The sequence below is a fragment of the Triturus cristatus genome, chromosome 4_1, assembly GCF_964204655.1.
Source record: "Triturus cristatus chromosome 4_1, aTriCri1.1, whole genome shotgun sequence".
Lineage (NCBI taxonomy): Eukaryota > Metazoa > Chordata > Amphibia > Caudata > Salamandridae > Triturus > Triturus cristatus.
In genome coordinates this window covers 233,286,330-233,303,883 of record NC_140585.1, presented here as the reverse complement: position 1 = coordinate 233,303,883, position 17,554 = coordinate 233,286,330, and the positions used below count along the sequence as shown (strand labels likewise).

The window sequence follows — 17,554 nt, the reverse complement described above, 5'->3', positions numbered from 1 at the left end:
ATTAATAATACAATTACCATAATTAATTTCTAACTAATTAAAATTATCGAACAATTAATTATGAATTCATCACTTAAAAATAATTACTTCCCACCCTTTACACCTATAAACCCCACAACACACACCTAAAATTAATTACACAATTACCATAATTAATTACAAATACCTAATTAAAATTAATTAACAACCAATTATAAATTAAGTAATAATAAATTACTTTACACATTTAACACTATAGCACCTCAGTTAAACTAACATTATCATTAAAAAAAATATATATTAATAATTACTAAAAATAATCAATTAATTTGATATAATTAAATTACTTCCCACCCTATTCCCATATAAACCCAAAACCCACTACGGAACTAAAAACGCAACAATCTAATAAAAAGAATTAATAACTACTAAACATTTAACACATATATTAAAAATACAAACAATTCTTATACAAAAAAACATATATCACATACATAAAAAATATATACATAACACATAACATTAATAAAAAAAAAAATCGATATTTTTAAGAACTATGGGGCCGATTACGATGGCAGCTGCAAAAGGGACCGCCCGCCATAGTTGCGGCGGTCCCACCATACGAATTATGATGCGCTCGCCAGTGTGGCAGACGCATCCTGTATATTTTACATTGCGGCGGGCGGTGCTGCAAGTAGCACCCACCGCAATGTAAAAAATACATGTTGTGCTTTCACATGCACAATGTGACGGTGCCTGCCACATTGTACATGCAAACGCAGGGGGGTATCATAGGTACCCCCCATGTGCACCCTGCACCCACCCAACACCCTGGGGGCCTGCAACGGGCCCCCAACAGCAAGAACCGCCAGCCTTTCCATGGCGGCAATGCAGCCATGGAAAGGCTGATTACAGCCTGCATCGTAATATGGATGGCGGTGTCTTCCAGACACCGCCACCATATTAAACCCATTTTCCGCCATTCGACGAGTCGACCGGCGGAAAAGCGGCAGACGGTCTTTCCGTCCGCCGCAGACCCCCCAGCCATCATAATATAGCGGGGGGTCTTTGCAGTCAGGATGGCGGGCGGATCACCCCCGCCGGGCCGGCGGTGACCACCGCTGGCCCGGCGGGGGCAATCCCCCGCCATCGTAATGGGGCCCTATATTTTTGCAAACGATATTTTACACTTAGATATTGTTAACATCGATATTACCTACCTAAAATCGATATTCTTGGCCACGATAATTTGCATGTCGATATTTCTGACCCACAATATTTTTAACTCGATATTTGTGTAATTCTATATTTTTGATTCGATATTCTGTCTCTGCCCCAACAAAGAGACATACACTTCTAAGGTAAAACACTGTCATTCTACCTGGACTTCACACCCTGTGCAGGCAGCACTTAAAGAGTTCCTCTCTGTTAAACAACTCCTGCAAAGAATTGACATCACCAACGCTCTTTTATACCCGCCAAATTGCGCATCGCATATGGTGGCAAACCACATCATTTCACAGACCCGAAACTTGCTAAGCTTTCAATAAAAGAGCCTGGATAAAGTCGCACATCGCCGCAAGCCAGGGAGCAGGAAAACATTGACGACATCGAATAGATCAACCCCTTTTGAATATATTGACTCCGACTGCAGACCCCTTCACGGCACCTGTGATGTGCCTGAGAGCTCACTTCTCTGGGGGAACCTGCCAGCACTGGCCTTTCTGCCGCACTGGCTGCTTTCACTCCATCAGTTATATGCCCATGGAACAGCCCACTGGGTAAATTTGCCCCCTCTGCCACCTAGTCGAGCCTGGATTGGGATGCACGCTTGACTAGACCCCACCTACTGGGATGGTCCCTCTACAAGATGTTTACCTAGGGTTTGGGGTTAGTGAGGGGGGTGGTTTCCTGAATTTCGCTATGTTCAGGAGCAGAATTGGGAGGGGTTGGGCTACCATGTTAATGTTTGAACTTGTTTATTACTGCTTTTCTTTCCCGCAAATCTTTCCCATCTCTTCTAACGATACGCCTTAACTCGGCCTTACATCCCATACATGCCAGCTAAATTACCACACTATCCAAGCTTTCCTTACCTAGTCCTCACACTGAAATACATGACCGAGAGCCTGCATCCACGTCCTTTATTTCTGCTACCACCTCAAGATGACCGCTCCAAATCGATGCTTTTCCTGGAATGTGAAGGGATTTAATAATAAGCACAAAGCAAGGCTTATCCATGCCTACATAACACAACACTGAGTAGACATTTGCTTTCTTTAAGAAATACACTTCACACCCTCAACGGTCTCTCGTCTAAAGGCGGGCTGGAGCTCAGACACACATGCTGCACTCCACTCCAATAATGCATGTAGGACTGCCATTCTGCTCCGCAAGGGCTTCTATGGCATTCCAAGCACATTATAAAAGACACAGACGGTCGGTTCAAAAGTTTGGCAGGCGTCCTGCATCAACGTCAAGTCACACTCATATCAATTTACGGTCCCAATCTCGGCAGTCCAGACTTCTTTGCGACAGTATGGCGCTGCATCCCGCATTGAGCCAGGTACGATTATATGGGAGGGGTATTTCAACATCATACTACACCCTGTACTGGACCGCTCTAGCATGTCCCGACAACCTCATCCTGGCATGGCTGCTAATTGCATGCAATCATGACGGACAATTCCCTTGTAGATGCCTGGCGATACCGACATGGGCAAGACATGGGGGGTACATGCTTCACATCCAATACGTGGTCCCATTTGGATTACTGGATGATCTCATGCGATGCACTCACATGGACGACTGGGGTCTCCCACTTCTCCTGAACCCTATCAGACTACGCTCCGTTCCTTGTTGAACTTGCATTTCCAATAACCGTACCACACGCATTCATGTGACGCCTTCCGCCCGGTGCTTTTTGTGATGCAGTATGTCGCGCAGAGGTGCATACGGCTATCATACAGTTTTTTAACATAACAAAGACTCCGTCTCTGTCCCTTCGGTACTGTGGGAAGCCTTCAAAGCAGTGATTCGGGAAATGTGTGTAGCGCTCAACGGGCAGGAGTCCTTAAAGCAATCAGAGCCTTACTGGCAACACTGGGGGGTAAACTTTGAATGCTTGTACTGGACTGCTGCAGGTTTGCATCCCCTTCCACCATGGCACAATTTGGGGAAAAACTTAGAGAATACAATGATGAGCCTGCGCTTCAGCTTAAATTCCTTGCTTGTGAAGCTTGTGCATTCAGAAATGGCGAGGTGGACCTCCCTGGGAGGACACCTGCTTGCATGTGCCGTCTACCTAGGGCTTTTAAATATGTGATTGAACTGCTCTATGAGCGGCAGGAGCAACATACCGCACCTGAAGCTCTACTTCGCACTATGACATCATACTATGATGACCTCTAGAGCACTAGTGTAACTTCTTGCACAATCGAGATTCAAAATTATCTGAACCCCCTACAATTTTTCTGGCTTGATCCCTCATGCCAGGAGTTTCTTGACTCCCCCTCCACTGAGGAGGAGATCATGCAGGTTATACAGGGCCTAACTAGTGGAAAGGCACCTGATCTAGATGGCTACAAAGAATTTGCTGCCTTGCTGATACCACACTTATAGACAATGATCAAGGCCTCTCTCACTGCTGGTGAGATACCCTCATCGCTCAGCGAGGCTGTCATTGTCACTATTCTTAAACCTGACAAACCATCTAACCATTGCAATTCCTCTTGGCCGTTGTCTGTGATTAACATGCACAACAAGATTCTCGCTAAATTACTTGCCAACCACCTACTCTCGCTCCCACCCGACATTGTGCATCCGGTTCAATCAGGTTTTGTCCCGGGCGCTCCACCGCACACAACTTGCATACCCTCTTCTCCATAATCCACAGAATAGAACCAAACCTTCATGCGCTTGCTGCTCTCCTTGATGCCACAAAGGCGTTTGACTCGCTGGAGGGGCCATATTTATTCTTCCTTCTTCCCCTTCTTGGCATAAGTCCCAAGTTTATCTGCTTCATTCAATTACTGTATACATCTCCGATGGCTAGACTGTGCCTCAACGGTATGATATCTGATCTATTCCCAGTAACAAGAGGCACTCATCAGGGGTGTCCTCTATTACCTATCTTATTCGCGATAGCCATGGAGCTACATTGTGCCAGCACCACGCACATCAGGGTTTAAACTTCAAGTCGCACAATCTCCTCATATCTATGTATAGAGAGTATATTGCATTATACCTTCGTAATCCCCAATACAGTCTCGATCCCATTATATGGGAAGCTATTCGTTTTGGCAGATACTCCGGTAAATGCATCAACTGTGCCAAATCCATACTGTTTCCGTTAACAGATACCGCCACACCAGTGACATCAGAATTTTCATTGCGATGGGCGTGGGACCAGTAAGCTATTTAGGAATTTGGCTGAGCAGAGACATTGAGGAACTATGGAGGGTAAACTTCGGGAGGGCCATTACCTGCCTTGAAGAGAAAATCCTGTCGTGGAACAGACTTCCCCTCTCCTTAACAGGTCACTTGTCGATAGTCAAGATGATAATATTATCCAAATTCCTTTATCTGTTTAGTAATGTACCAACCCCCCTCCTTCTTCAAGTGCTTGCGTTTCAATCTCATATCCTTAGCCTGGGCTTGCAAGCAACCTCGCATAGCATGGGAAATACTTACACTCCCCTTCCACCAGGGGGGCCTGGGTGCACCCAACTTGCATCTCTGAGTTGTGTGCCCAAGCTCAGTATCTACATTCCTGGCTTTATCCAATACATTTTTAACCCCACACGGCAGTGGAGGCCGATGCCTTTTCCAACTGGCCATTACAAACTGCACTATATGCATGAATTAGTGATGGGAGGGCATGCGCCGCTGTGCCAAACTTACTGTTCTGTATGCTCCATCTATACTGCTAGCTCCGAACCCATTACTCCCCGCACTACAAGCTAGCCAAACCATAACACATGCACATCAGAGGCACTTGCTCACCTTTGCAGATTTATACCCAAATGGCCATTTAATTCCTCCTTTTGCCCCTATCAATGACTCCAGCATCACTGTGCTGGACAGTATACTATATGAACAATTGCGTGCCACATGCTAAACACTTTATGCCACTTTTCCTGAAACACTGCCGCAGGCACAGGCTCTTGAGCATATGCTCACCACCCACTCCCCCGCAAACTAATCACCAGACTTTACAATGTTATGCAAGACTCAGCTCCTATCCGCACCTCCAATGCTCGCACACTCTGGGAGGATGATCTGGGCGCCCCAATAACAGAGGAACAATGGAAATACTGGTGCACACAAATGACTGCCCTCTCCTCCAATTAGAGACTGGTGGCTATGCTGCTTTTTCTGGCAAAGCACTGGGTCTCTATACACTGGGAGCGGAAGTTGACGCCCAACACTGAGTACTGGCTGTGTGATGCAATCTACTGTCAGGAACAGATGGCTTCTTACTGGGAGCAACTACCCCACCATCCAGATCCAAGGACATTTGGGAACCTTTCTTAGCATATATTTGCACACAAAACCTTCTATTAGACAAACACAGCATGCTCTCCTGTGGGAAGTCAGATCCCTAACTCGGATTAAAGCAACCTGCAAGCACTATTTTCCCCGCTAATGCAGCTTGACCAGTTTATGGACAATGAGTGACCATATTTTAGTTTTGTCCCCTTTGGCCTTGCAATTTTGTGCAGTTTTTTTTTCTCTCCCTCTTTATCAGCTATTTACTACGGGATGCCCAAATGTGATATACTGCTGTGATCTGCTTTCTACCCTTTTCACCCTCTTTACTTTCTCTTTTCTTCCTTTATTTCATCTCTTCACTTCAAGGCCATGGTGCCTTCTTTCCTCTATTCTCCACTTTTTCTCTGGGAAGATATATAACTATTTAGGTCTCGCCTAGGCAGCGCTTGCGCTGTCTCGTTGAGACATGCAGTATATACTATAGCGTGGGAGCTTCGTTTAAGCTCCTCCTACTCTCCGCCTATCTTTTGTATTGGTTTAGGTCCTAAATACAGCCTTCCCATTGGTTTTAGGCTTGTTAGTCCCTCCTTCTGACGGCCATGTTGTCATTTGTGTCCTTCCATGGCTATTTGCCCCTTTACTGTAAACACTATTTTGTTCCCGTGCCTCCCTCCGTCCCCTCCCGCAGTCCATGACTTCTTAGGACACCACCACCCTCCCCCCGCACTCCGTTTGTGCCTTTTTGCCTGCCCGTACTCCCTTTTAAAATACAATAGGACTTGCGGAAATGCGAGTTCTATTGCATTGCAAATGCTTGTTTTTAAAGTAGTGCGCATTAACATGTGCGTGATGCCTTACATTGTACGCATGCGCCAACAGTCTCCCACTAGGAAAAACAGAAAGTGATGTGAATAGGAGGGTGTTTGTTTTCCAGCGCTTGCACACGCCACTTGCGGTGTGCTTTTGGGTAGCGGGTAGCTGTTACCGGACTCTCCGCCAGAGCTTTACCACGTATACCCTAAGGGATAAACATAATCTCTGCTTTGGGAAGTTTTTCTGTAGTTAATGCCTGTTCTTGATCAAATATCCTTATTAAACATAATGTACAGCTAGCCATCTTTGCATTTCATGTAAATCATATTTAGCCAAAAAATCAGCTCAATCACCCTTATTTATTTTTCCGAAACGTACTTGTAGGCGAAATTGTTTTTCTTTCATTTTTGTCTCATTTTTACGGCAGTACTTCACTTATGCCCCAACTCAAATTAGGATTATCTACAGATTCTTTTCTATGGCCATAAAAGGACATTAAAGCAACACACAAATTGCGACAGTGTTCAGGGCCTACGTGTCTTGTGCTCATTACAAGTTCTTACTCCAGTTTCAGGAGGCTAGCATTTATTTATTTATTTATGTTGAACGTTTTGTATAGCGCGAACATGACCCAGGTGGGTATCAGAGCGCTTTGCATACGGTATAGGTAGACAAAGGAAAACAGCTAGGGGAGAGAAATCATGGAAACAGTGGGACAATATACAACAGGGGCAAGATGAAATTGATGTGGGCATAGGAAGTAGGTTGGGTGAGAACGACAAGTAGGGCAATATGCATCAAGAGCAAGCCAGACAGTATAGAGTCACTTGGAGGCAACAGGAGCACAGCATCAAGTTCAACACATTGTTCTTTAGAAGAGTTTGTTCATTGGTAGAGTTTTGACTTTCCTTTTGAAGGCAAGAGTAGAGGGAATCAGATTTATTTCCACTGGAAGGGAGTTCCAGATTCTTGGGGCGATACCAGAGAATGTGAGATTGTAGGTTTTAAGCTTATTACATTTCTTGGGCTTGAGCAACAGTGTGCCGGTGCTCCTTGTGGACCTGGAGCCACCCGAGAGTTCCAACTTTTTTGTCAGGTAGAGTGGGGTGTTGAAATCTAGTGCTGTATGGGTCATACAGGTGATCTTTAGTTGTATCCTTGCTTCAAAGGGAAGCCAATTGAGCGATTTCAGGTCCGGCGAAATGTGGTTGGTCTTCTTAGAACCCGTGATGAGTCTAGTAGCAGCATTTGGAGATGCTCTGATAGGTGCTAAACTGCCGTATTCTAGTCTGGAAATGACAAGTGCTTGCACCGACAATTTAAAGTCATCTTGGGGAAGGTAGGGTTTGAGTTTTCTTAGGATGCAAAGTTGAAAGTTCGCTCCTTTGGTCGATGATCTGATGTGGTCTTGCATGTTTAGGTTTTTGTCTAGAACAACTCCCAGTGATTTAGTGGAATCAATGATGTGAGGTGTGCAGTTGAGGGCGGTGAGGTTACAGAGAAATTTCACCACAGTGGGGGTTTGCCTAGCAGGTGCAATGAGGAGAAATTCCGTCTTTAAGGGCGTTTAATTTGAGGTGGTTGGAGGTTAGCCAGTTGAGGGTTTTGAGAAGGGTTCCCTTGAGAGATTTGATGTCTTCGGGGGAGGAGATTTTCATGTACAGTTGGGTGTCGTCCACATACATGTGATATTGGATGTTGAAGGCTTTAAGAATTTCAGTCAGTGGTTCCAGGAAAAGATTGAAGAGTGTGGGGGAGAGTGAGGATCCTTGGCAAACACCAAGTGTGCAGAGACTCGGGTTGGAGAGAGACTGGGTGGATTTGACTCTTTGTGTTCTGTTGTTTAAGGACCGTGCCTGAGAGCCCCATCCTGCGTTCCAAGAGGAAGAGTAGATTGTCATGTTTGGCAGTGTCAAATGCCGAGGAGAGGTCGAGCACAATTAAAAGACAGGCTGTGTTTTGGTCAAGTAAAGTGAGAGCGTCGTCCACAATGTGAGTGATGGCCGTTTCGGTGCTGTGGCCAATACGGAAGCCCGATTGGAATAGGTCGAGCAGCTGGAATAGCTCATTGTAATTGCGTAGTTGTTCATGAACACATTTCTCCAGAGGTTTTGCCAGGGTGGGTATGTTTGTGATTGGGCGGTAGTTATTCGGGTCAACAGGGTCTGCTGCCGAGAGTTTTTTAAGAATAGGGAGCACTAGGCCCACCTTCAAGCAGTTCGGGATCTCACCTTGAAGAAGTGAGGCGTTGATGATCTTGGACCAGAGTGGTGCTAGTGAACCTATCATTTCTTTAATGAAGTTGGGGGAAGGGGGTCATTGAAGTGATTAAGAGGTTTTAAGGGTAGAGAGAATATTGAGGATGGTAATTTCATTGAGGGGAGTGAATTGACTCCATGAAGCATTGTTTTTGAGTGAGAGACCCTGAGGCGAGGCAGGGGGGAGGAGACAGAGGAGTCAGGAGAGGGTGAGAGAGTGAGTGCAGAAGACCTTAGATCTGATTCAATTTTATTCGTCTTTTCGAGGAAGAATTCAGCCACCGCATCGCAGTTTGGTTGTGGGGGAGGATGGTGCTGAGATTGGGTAGAGGTGTTGTTGGATTGTGATTTAATGAGCTCAAAAAGTAGTTTTAGGCGATTTTTGGCTTTGTCAAGTTGGTATTTGAAAAAGTTGGCTTTCGCCGTTCTAATGAGTTTGTTGTATTTACTTCTTTGGAATCTTAGAGTTTTTAGAAGATCAGTGGAGGGAGTGGATCTCCACTTGCGTTCAGCTAGTTTAAGACTGCGTCTGTCTGCATTTAGTCTGTCATTGAACCACGGTTTGGAGTCTTTTATGGGAATTCTTTTTAGTTGAAGGGGGGCCATATCATTCAAGGCAGAGAGCATGGTGTTGTTATAGTGGTCGGTGAGGCCATGAATGTCAATCATGTTAGACGACGGCGGAAGGGAGAGATTGCATCGCTCTATGAGCTACATAACGCTTGTGTTATGGAGCGGTATTTTCCAGTGTTTTAGCTTCAATGGTTGAGCAGTTTTGTGGTTCCAACTTTCAAGTATCAGGAAGTTGATAAAAGGATGGCCAGACCAGTCACAGGGGAGAATGGATTCAAGATGAATGGATTTGGGGTTGCAGATAATGAGATCCTGTGTCGAGCCTAGGTTGTGTGTGGGGCTGTCACAGAGTTGGTTCAGAGATAGGTCGGTTAGGAAGTTTTCGAAGGTTGTAACCGCCTGATCGTGCGGGTCATTCCAGTGGAGATTAAAGTCACCAAGGAAGATCTGGGGGAAGTGTTAGCCCAGGTTGGAGGAGATGGTTTCCATAACTTGTTCGATTAGATGGAGGTTATCACCTTGGGGGTGGTAGAAGATGTGAAGGCTGCATAAGGGTCTGTGTGTGCTAGTGATATCCATGCATAAGTATTCACAGGAGGAGAGATTAGCTGAAGGGGACTTTTTTACTGTGAGAGAGTTGCGGAAGATACAGGCTTTGCCACCTCCCAATAGATCAAGGATAGGGCCAGAGGAGTCGTTGAACCAGGTTTCTGTGAGGATAAGGAGGTCCAGATCGTGGGCAAGGATGAGATCAGCAAGGTCTGTGGCATGTTTCACAGCTGATCTACAGTTAAGTAGCATGCTTTTCAGGTGTGATTTGTGCAGGGTGTCTGTGGGCACGGGTTGTGTAGTGGGGATCTGCAAGTGGTTATTGATGTTTATGGAATTGACGATGAGTCTGGGCGCTCTATGGGGGTTGAGCGTGATGGTTTGGATGGGTTCCGCATTACCATGATTAGGGTGTGTCGAGTTAGTTGCATTTAGTGGGGCTGTTTAAAAGAGCATATAGCAGGGACTGAGATGTCCGAAGGAGGAGAGGAGTACTCAAGGAGGAGGGAGAGAATATCAGGTTCTGAATATGGATTTAAGGATCTGGCAGGTCTAGATGGGGCGTTAGTGTCGGAGTTGTGTTCGAATTTTGGGCAGTGTGTTTCAGGAGGATAATATGTGGGATCTCATGTGTTGTCATGGTGGAAAAGGTGATGGTGGATCTCAAGTGTGGACATGTAATAAAATTGTTTAGCTTGTTAATCCAACTTCCATTTCTTCCCAGTGATTTGTTTTTGGGGGGTATCTTTTTGCTATAGAATCAATTATCAAAACAGAGCAATAACTTGTAGGTAGCTCTATTAAACCATTTTTATTTATAATGACAATTTCAGTCCAGCCAGTTGATTGGCATTACTTTGCTTTTCAAAACTGCATTAAAGTTCAGTACGCACTATTAGCTCACAGTCATAGGCAAAATACCATTATCCTAATCCAGCAAAGATTGACTTTGGAACCCTTGCCTCTTCTTCTATGTGGTGTATGGTATTGTTGGTAGATAACAGTATTTTCAGTGATATGACCACTGAAGGCCCCGATTTTATATTAAAAACAGAGCTTTGGACTATACCATTTCCCGCTGATAGGCAGTATTTCTCTCCATGTGTTCCCATACCTGGCGTGTCATGTAGTTTGGTGCTTACTTTCCCTCCATGTTAAAGAACAGTAGATGTTTCAGAACCCAGGCTAATGTGCTGCATTGCTAAATACATATAAGGTTCCAAAGGCGAGACCGATGCATTGCAAATGCTTGTTTTATATCCCGGTTCCTGATGCATTACTGCTTTACATGCTAATATAATTAAAAAAAACAGAAAAACAAGGTGTGTAAAGGTGGTAGTTTGCTGTAGGCTTCTTATGCGCAGTATTGCATGCCTGTGCTCACACTGGGAAGATGCTGCTCATGTGGAGCAGGATCGGTGTGGGAGTTAACGGGCTGATTGGGAGAGCATATTTTATACACTCCAACAGGGGAAGCTCATCTATACTTAGACTTTCTCGGCTGTCCGATTTATATTAAACATAACTCACCATGTAGCACAGTGAAATGTCTCATCATCACAAAAACACAGAGGGGCTTTTCTATGAGAGGCTTGCACCTCTGGAGGTGGCGCAAACCTCTAAATCATATCTATGAGGCGACAGAAAGTCACTCTGCATGACTTTGCATGGCTTCCTATAAATGGAGTAGGACAAAACAGCGCAAGTCTCTGCCTTGGCTTACTGTGTGTCAACGAGGCGTGCAATGGACGTTGCAGTGGGTTTTTCGAAGCAACATCAATGGGTTTTGACCCTGCCCCAGATTTACCTATTCACGTAAACCTGGGGCAGTGCCAAAACCTTACACCTCCCCAGAGCAGGCGTAATGCGGAGAAATATTTTTTTTCCTATCGTTTTCTCCTCTTTTCATGTGTGCTGCATTCTGCAGTACATGTAGAAAGAGGAAACCGCCTCTCAGGATTGTTTTTGCGCACCAGGGTGCGTAGGTGCCTGCTTTGATGCTAGGCAGCTAATTGTAAGCCAGTGCAAGGAGAAACGAGAGGAGTGCATCATATTTCATAAATACTGTGCATTCCTGCCCTTTCCCTTTTGTGTAGGGTAGCGCAGCCAGAAGACTTGCGGTACTGCTCTAGGCCAATTCCTAACCAATGAGAGCCAGAGGCCTGAGCCTGATTTGGATCTTGGCAAAGGGGATATCCTGTCCGCCATGTTACGAGCCCATTGTATCCTATGGAGATCGTAATATGGCAAACGGAAAATAGGGCCCTTTGTCTCTGAGCCCATGGGTGAAAAGACTGTCATAGCGCTCGCAGGCGTGGGAGAAGTGCTTGGAACAAGATTGCAAGAGTTAGGCTTTGATAAGGCATATGTAGTGCTGGGGAGGTTTCTCCTTTTGAAAAAAGACGAGGATGATCTCCTTAAGGACTGGCTGAAGGATTCACGTACGTCCTAGAGCAAGCGCAAGGCAAGTGGACTTGTGCTCTTCTTTGAAAGAATGGTGTGAGGCATTCCTGTCAAGACGTCATCGCTTTGTTTTTCCGTTTCGTCAAGCACTTGATAAGTGTCACACCACCCTTGCAACAGAATGAATTAAATCTTTACATGCATTAACCCTATATTTTTTCATTCATAAATAATAAAGCACATGCAGACTGGCTTTGAAGCCAGAGTAAACGAATACTGCAACAGAGACATAAATACCTGCAACAGCTGACCCTGGGCATTCTATAGATGTTCATTAATCAATTTATCACTACGAGCTTCTGGTGGCTGCCAGTAAATCACATGGCCAAACTGCACAGTTTCACTCCGGATTCCGACAGCATTCCTTCTAAGGTGAATAAAGTGAAAGCTTGCCTGCAAACTTGACTAGGGGAGGGTGGGAAGGAACAGACATACAGGGCAGAAATGCAGAACAGAGCCAGCTACAAAGTAAGCACTCTATAGAGTGCATCAGCAATAAGAAAAAAAAAATTGCTCACAAAATGGCAAGTACTTATGCCATGCTCCAGGGGAGTGCCAAACACAAGAAGAGGAAGTGGCGACCACAGCGCTGACCAGTGAGATGCAAGCAATTAAGAGCAACAGTGATGCCAACCAATGGCAAGTACTGGGTGGCCTCAATGATAGTAAACCACCTGTCTGGAAAACACAGGGCATGCACTGTCTATGCAACACCTGAAGAAGGTTTGCACGAGCTGCAGTTGGGGTGAGCATTACTCAAATATAAATTGTATTAATGGGAGATACAAACTAAATGACACTCCCAGCAGTGAACCTTAAGAAGTATTCAGCCCAGATTTGCAAAGTGTTGACGTAACACAGGGCAGCAAGCAAAGTTTCTTCCTGCACAAAAAGTATCCTTGAAGACAGTTTTCTATTTTGTATGTGTGCTGCATAATGTAGAATAAAGAGTAGTAGAAATATTTCACCTCTTTATACCAGATGCAGCGAGGCACAGAACTTTGATAAAAATCCATCTACAATTTTTGTTACTATGGATTTGGGTCACAGTCCATGGGTGAATGTACGGAAACGCTCATGCACCCCCCAGGGAATGACTCCTTGGTCTGAAGTATCACAAAGGGAATTTGCAGCAAGTCTGTATTAAAAAATTAACTTAAACCTGACACAGATCTATGAAATTCTACCATTATTATTATTATTAGGGAGGCTTATAAAGCGCTTGGTTATGCTAGGAAGCGTGTCCCCGCGCTACAGCTGAAAAACTCAGAGCAGTGGTGAGGAGTGAGCCCGATTATCTTGAAAATAGGTGTGTTTTTAAGTTCTTCCGGAAGCTGGATTCCGATGGGTCTAGGCGGAGATTAAGAGGCAGGGCGTTCCAGCGCTTCGCTGCCAAATGGCGAAAAGAGCGTCCACCCATGCGGGCCCTTCTGACCCTAGGGACCACAAGTAGACCTCCGTGTGAAGAGCGCAGAGCGCGTGATGGTGCATACTTGGTAACTAGGTTCTGAAGTGGTATAGGCGCTTTCCTAGCAAGAATACGGTGACAGGTACAGAGGGCTTTAAATTCCACTCTGCTTCTCACTGGCAACCAGTGGAGAGTCTGAAGGGCAGCTTTAGAATCCGATCTTTTTGGGGTTTTAAGGATGAGGCGGGCTGCCGCATTCTGCAATACCTGGAGGCGGTTTATTGCCTTGCAGGTGGCTCCCAAGTACAATAGGTTGCCATAGTCTAGGCGCGATGTCACGAGGGCATGTACCAGCGTTCTCCGGGCGGACATAGGAAGGAGAGCAAGGACCTTCCGTAGGATTTTTAAAACGCTGAAACAGACACCCGCCACTCGGTCTATTTGGGGTCCAAAAGACAGGTCAGCATCGAGCCATACACCAAGGTTTTTGACTTCCTGACGGGGCATAGGTGCGTCACCTAGGCATGGAGGCCATGGGGTGAGTGTGCCTTGGAAGCACTGACGGGGGTCATGCAACAGTATTCTTGATTGTACATGCATGTCACTGAAACTACAGGGTATGGAGCACTGCTAATATAAATACCTTTAAAGGGTTACCTCTGGGGCGTGTCCAAGATGGCGTCAGAGTAGGTCGCATCTCTCAGAGCTCTGCCAGACTTACAGGCCCTGAGCTGCAGCAGCTGCAGAGGATGATTCTTGCGGCCGCACCACCCCATCCACTTGTGGGAAATTAGACAGACAGATGTACCCCGGCACTCAACAACATTGATTTTTTAAAATTGAAACACAAGATCTATGTATTCTACCGATCACTCAAACCACAGGATATGACAATATTTGGATTTGTACTGGGTTCTCTCAAATGTAATAATCAGTGTGACATTTAGTCTATACATACTGTACATATATTCATACAAGAAAAATATTTTTTCAAAAAGATTTCATGTTTATACAGTTATTTTTTCAAGGTCCAGTTCTTGTTGCTGGAAGAACAGAATAGCACGGTGAAATAGAGACATGACAGCCGAAACGTGTTTTGTTACATGAGTAATATCTTCAAGGCTTTGCTATGTAAGGGGGGCGATCCTCACATGTTCATAGAGAATCCACCAATGTCGTGTCGTCTTTATAATGAAAAAGAGTGTCCAAGAAATAAGTCCTTCTATGTGCTGTTTGAAATCTGTTGATGTCTTTCAAACGTTGTGGAAGAGCCACAGGGAGAAACTATTTCAGCAGTTCATGTGGTCTACACTTCTCAAGTATTAAAGTGCTGGTCAGAGAGAGTGTAGGATATGGGCATGAACTCGTCACAATTCATGAGTCGATTCTCCAAATAGGTAGTCCACCATTCCTAATCTGTGCAAAGTTGTCGTAAAAAAACATTGTATGCCTGTAAGTTGCATGCTTAAAAAAGTAGAGGTACACACAAAGTGCAACTGAAGGGCAGTGATACGTCCTTTTGTAAGTCTATTGTTTGTAAACTCCGGGCTGAAGTATTCCACCGTAACTATTCAGATGAGTCCGCTGTCTCGTGGCATATTGGTCCAAGTAAGACTGCATGATGTAGAATAAAGAGTATTAGAAATATTTCTCCTCTTCTACAGACGCAGTGAGGCACAGACTTTTGATGAAAATCTGTCTCCAATTGTTTGTTGCTATGGATTTGGGTCACAGTTCATGGGTGAATATACAGAAACGCTCAAGCACCCCCCATGGAATGACCCCTTGGTGTCAAGTATCACAAAGGAAATTTGCAGCAAGTCTGGCCGCATCTCCCCCATCCACTTATGGGACATACGTGCCGTCCTTCTGGGAGTGTTACGACGGATGGAGAAGATTGAGCGGTCACTGTTTGTAGCTGCGAGGCACCCTGGTGCAACGAGAAGGCTGTGCCTGAGAGGGATCGGTGGTCAGGAGCTGGGTGACGGAGTGCTTCCTCTGGTCAGTCTGTCCTGTGACCTTTGCTCCTTGGCAAACAGTGCCCTCCTGAGCCAGTATAAGAACTGGCGGGAGGGCTAGGGGGTGTGTGTGGCAGTGCATTGCTGGGGTCTAGGATTCTTGAGAAGTGGGGTTGTAGTTGTGGCCTGCCCAGACCTTGTGGCCTCCCAGACTGTTCTGCACTGCCCTCGCTGAGGGCCCGAGCCCGTACTGCAGTCGGAACGGCTAGTCTGCTCCTCCCAGCTGTTGCCTGGTCCTGGTGTGGAGGGTCCTCTGAGTTGTAGGCGTGACCTGTGGGGGACTGGATGGCACACACCGCAGCACGGTGGAGTTGGTCAGGCTGTGTAGTGCCTTGGAGGGGGACATGGGTCGCTCAGGCTGGGGGCCCTGACCACAAGGCTGCTTGCTGCTAACCCACCGCAGGGTGTGAAGCAAAGGCCAGTACTTGTGACCTTCTGCGGCATGTCGGTGGCTCCCCTCCTTCTCACTGTGGTCTTCTGTTGGTGGCGGCACCTGTGCAGGGGAGCTGAGTGCATCACCCTTGCTACTTCCTTCATGGGCCCTAGCGGCAGCAGGGTGACACATATGGCCACCTGAAGTGGACGCCCTATCTACACCCAATGGAGGCTTCTGTGGAGCTGCGAGAGGGTCCTGCACTTTGGAACAAAGTCGGGCAGCCTGTAAATTTACATTTAGTGTTTGAAGGTGCGCGGGCTTCCCCCTGGGAGTTGTGCCCCCCTTGGTGCAGCTGGATATTTTTGAGGCTGCGCACGTGTGGCCACTGTGAATCTGTCCACCTGTGTTTTTCTGTTTCCCTTCGCTCTCCTCCCCCACCCCTTTATTCATGATAACCCTGCACACTCCCCCTTGGAGGCCCGGAGCGCTGCTGCTTCGAAGGTGCAGCATAATACCTCACAACATGGGTCTCAATGGTACTATCTATACTTAGCCTCAATGTTCAGGGCCTCAATGCATCTTCTAAGAGCTTGGCTCGTCTCTCCTTCCTTAAGAATACTAAATGTGACATTTGTATGTTGCAGGAAACCCATTTCCTTCAGAGTGACTGGCGACGGCTACGCTTCTGCTGATTCGTCCACCAATACTTCTCATCACGGGTGTCTAAAAGGGCTGGAGTGGCGATTCTGTTCGCTACACATTTTCCAGGGTGTGTGGAGCAGGTCTTTGTGGAGATCTCTTAGCATTGCATGTCTTAATACAGGGAACCAGGTACACTGTAGCCACAGTCTATGGACCCAATGAACGTCAACAAGCTTTCTTTAGAGACTGCAGACCTTGCCAGACAATGACCTGGTGGTGGGTGGAGACTTCAATATCGCAATGAACACACAGTGACAGTTCTACTCTGAGGGTGGGCCAGGTCGGGGGACTCACACTAGTCACTAGACAAAGGTTGGGAGAAGTGAGTAACAAATATATAGAAGCATTAGCACCCCACGTCTTTGGACTACACTATTTCTACACATCTCCAAGTGGGACTCGAGAGTGAGACAGAGTCTCGGTGGACATTGGAGCATCAGCTCTCTCTGACCACTTCCCCATTGTCCTACTGTTCATCCCCGGAGGACGTTTAACGACTCCTCCTGGTTGGCGACTTAACATAAAGCTCCTCACCTATGACCAAATACGAACAGACACCCTGATGGCCATAACCGCCTTCTTGAAAACCAACTGCATGCCTGACATTTCTGTTTCCACATTGTGGGAGACATTGAAAGTCATGATCAGACGCAACTTTATTGCCCTGGCCATGGGATGCATAGAGAGAGGCGGGCCAAACGACACTAGTTGGAGTCACAAGTTAAGGAACTAGAGATCCCTCATGCACGGTCTAGTTCGGTGACAGTCCGACATCAATTTACAGCTGCATGGAAACAATTGCGTGCGTTGGACAGGGGAGGGCAGAATATGCCTTGATTAGAATATCCCAGACACCCTCCTCCATGGCCACCATGGGTACGTTCACCGATCTGGATGTAGATATAAGACTGCAGAAGGTCCA

General features: G+C 46.1%; 1 protein-coding gene and 1 pseudogene across 4 annotated transcripts in view; one reads left to right on the top strand and one right to left on the bottom strand.

Moving 5' to 3' along the window:
• The window catches only part of LOC146854175 (aldo-keto reductase family 1 member B1-like), a 199,226-nt gene that overhangs the window by 173,620 nt on the left and 8,052 nt on the right, over positions 1-17,554 (bottom strand). Inside the window, exon 1 of one of the 4 annotated variants that reach the window (XM_085651950.1) lies at positions 2,076-2,153. The exons of the other annotated variants lie outside the window; for them this stretch is intronic. The gene's annotated coding sequence lies outside the window, so the exon portion shown is untranslated. Of the gene's footprint in view, positions 1-2,075; positions 2,154-17,554 lie in introns of those variants that run through there. 4 annotated transcript variants of the gene reach the window in all.
• On the top strand, positions 11,211-12,253 carry LOC146854176 (barrier-to-autointegration factor-like protein pseudogene; annotated as a pseudogene).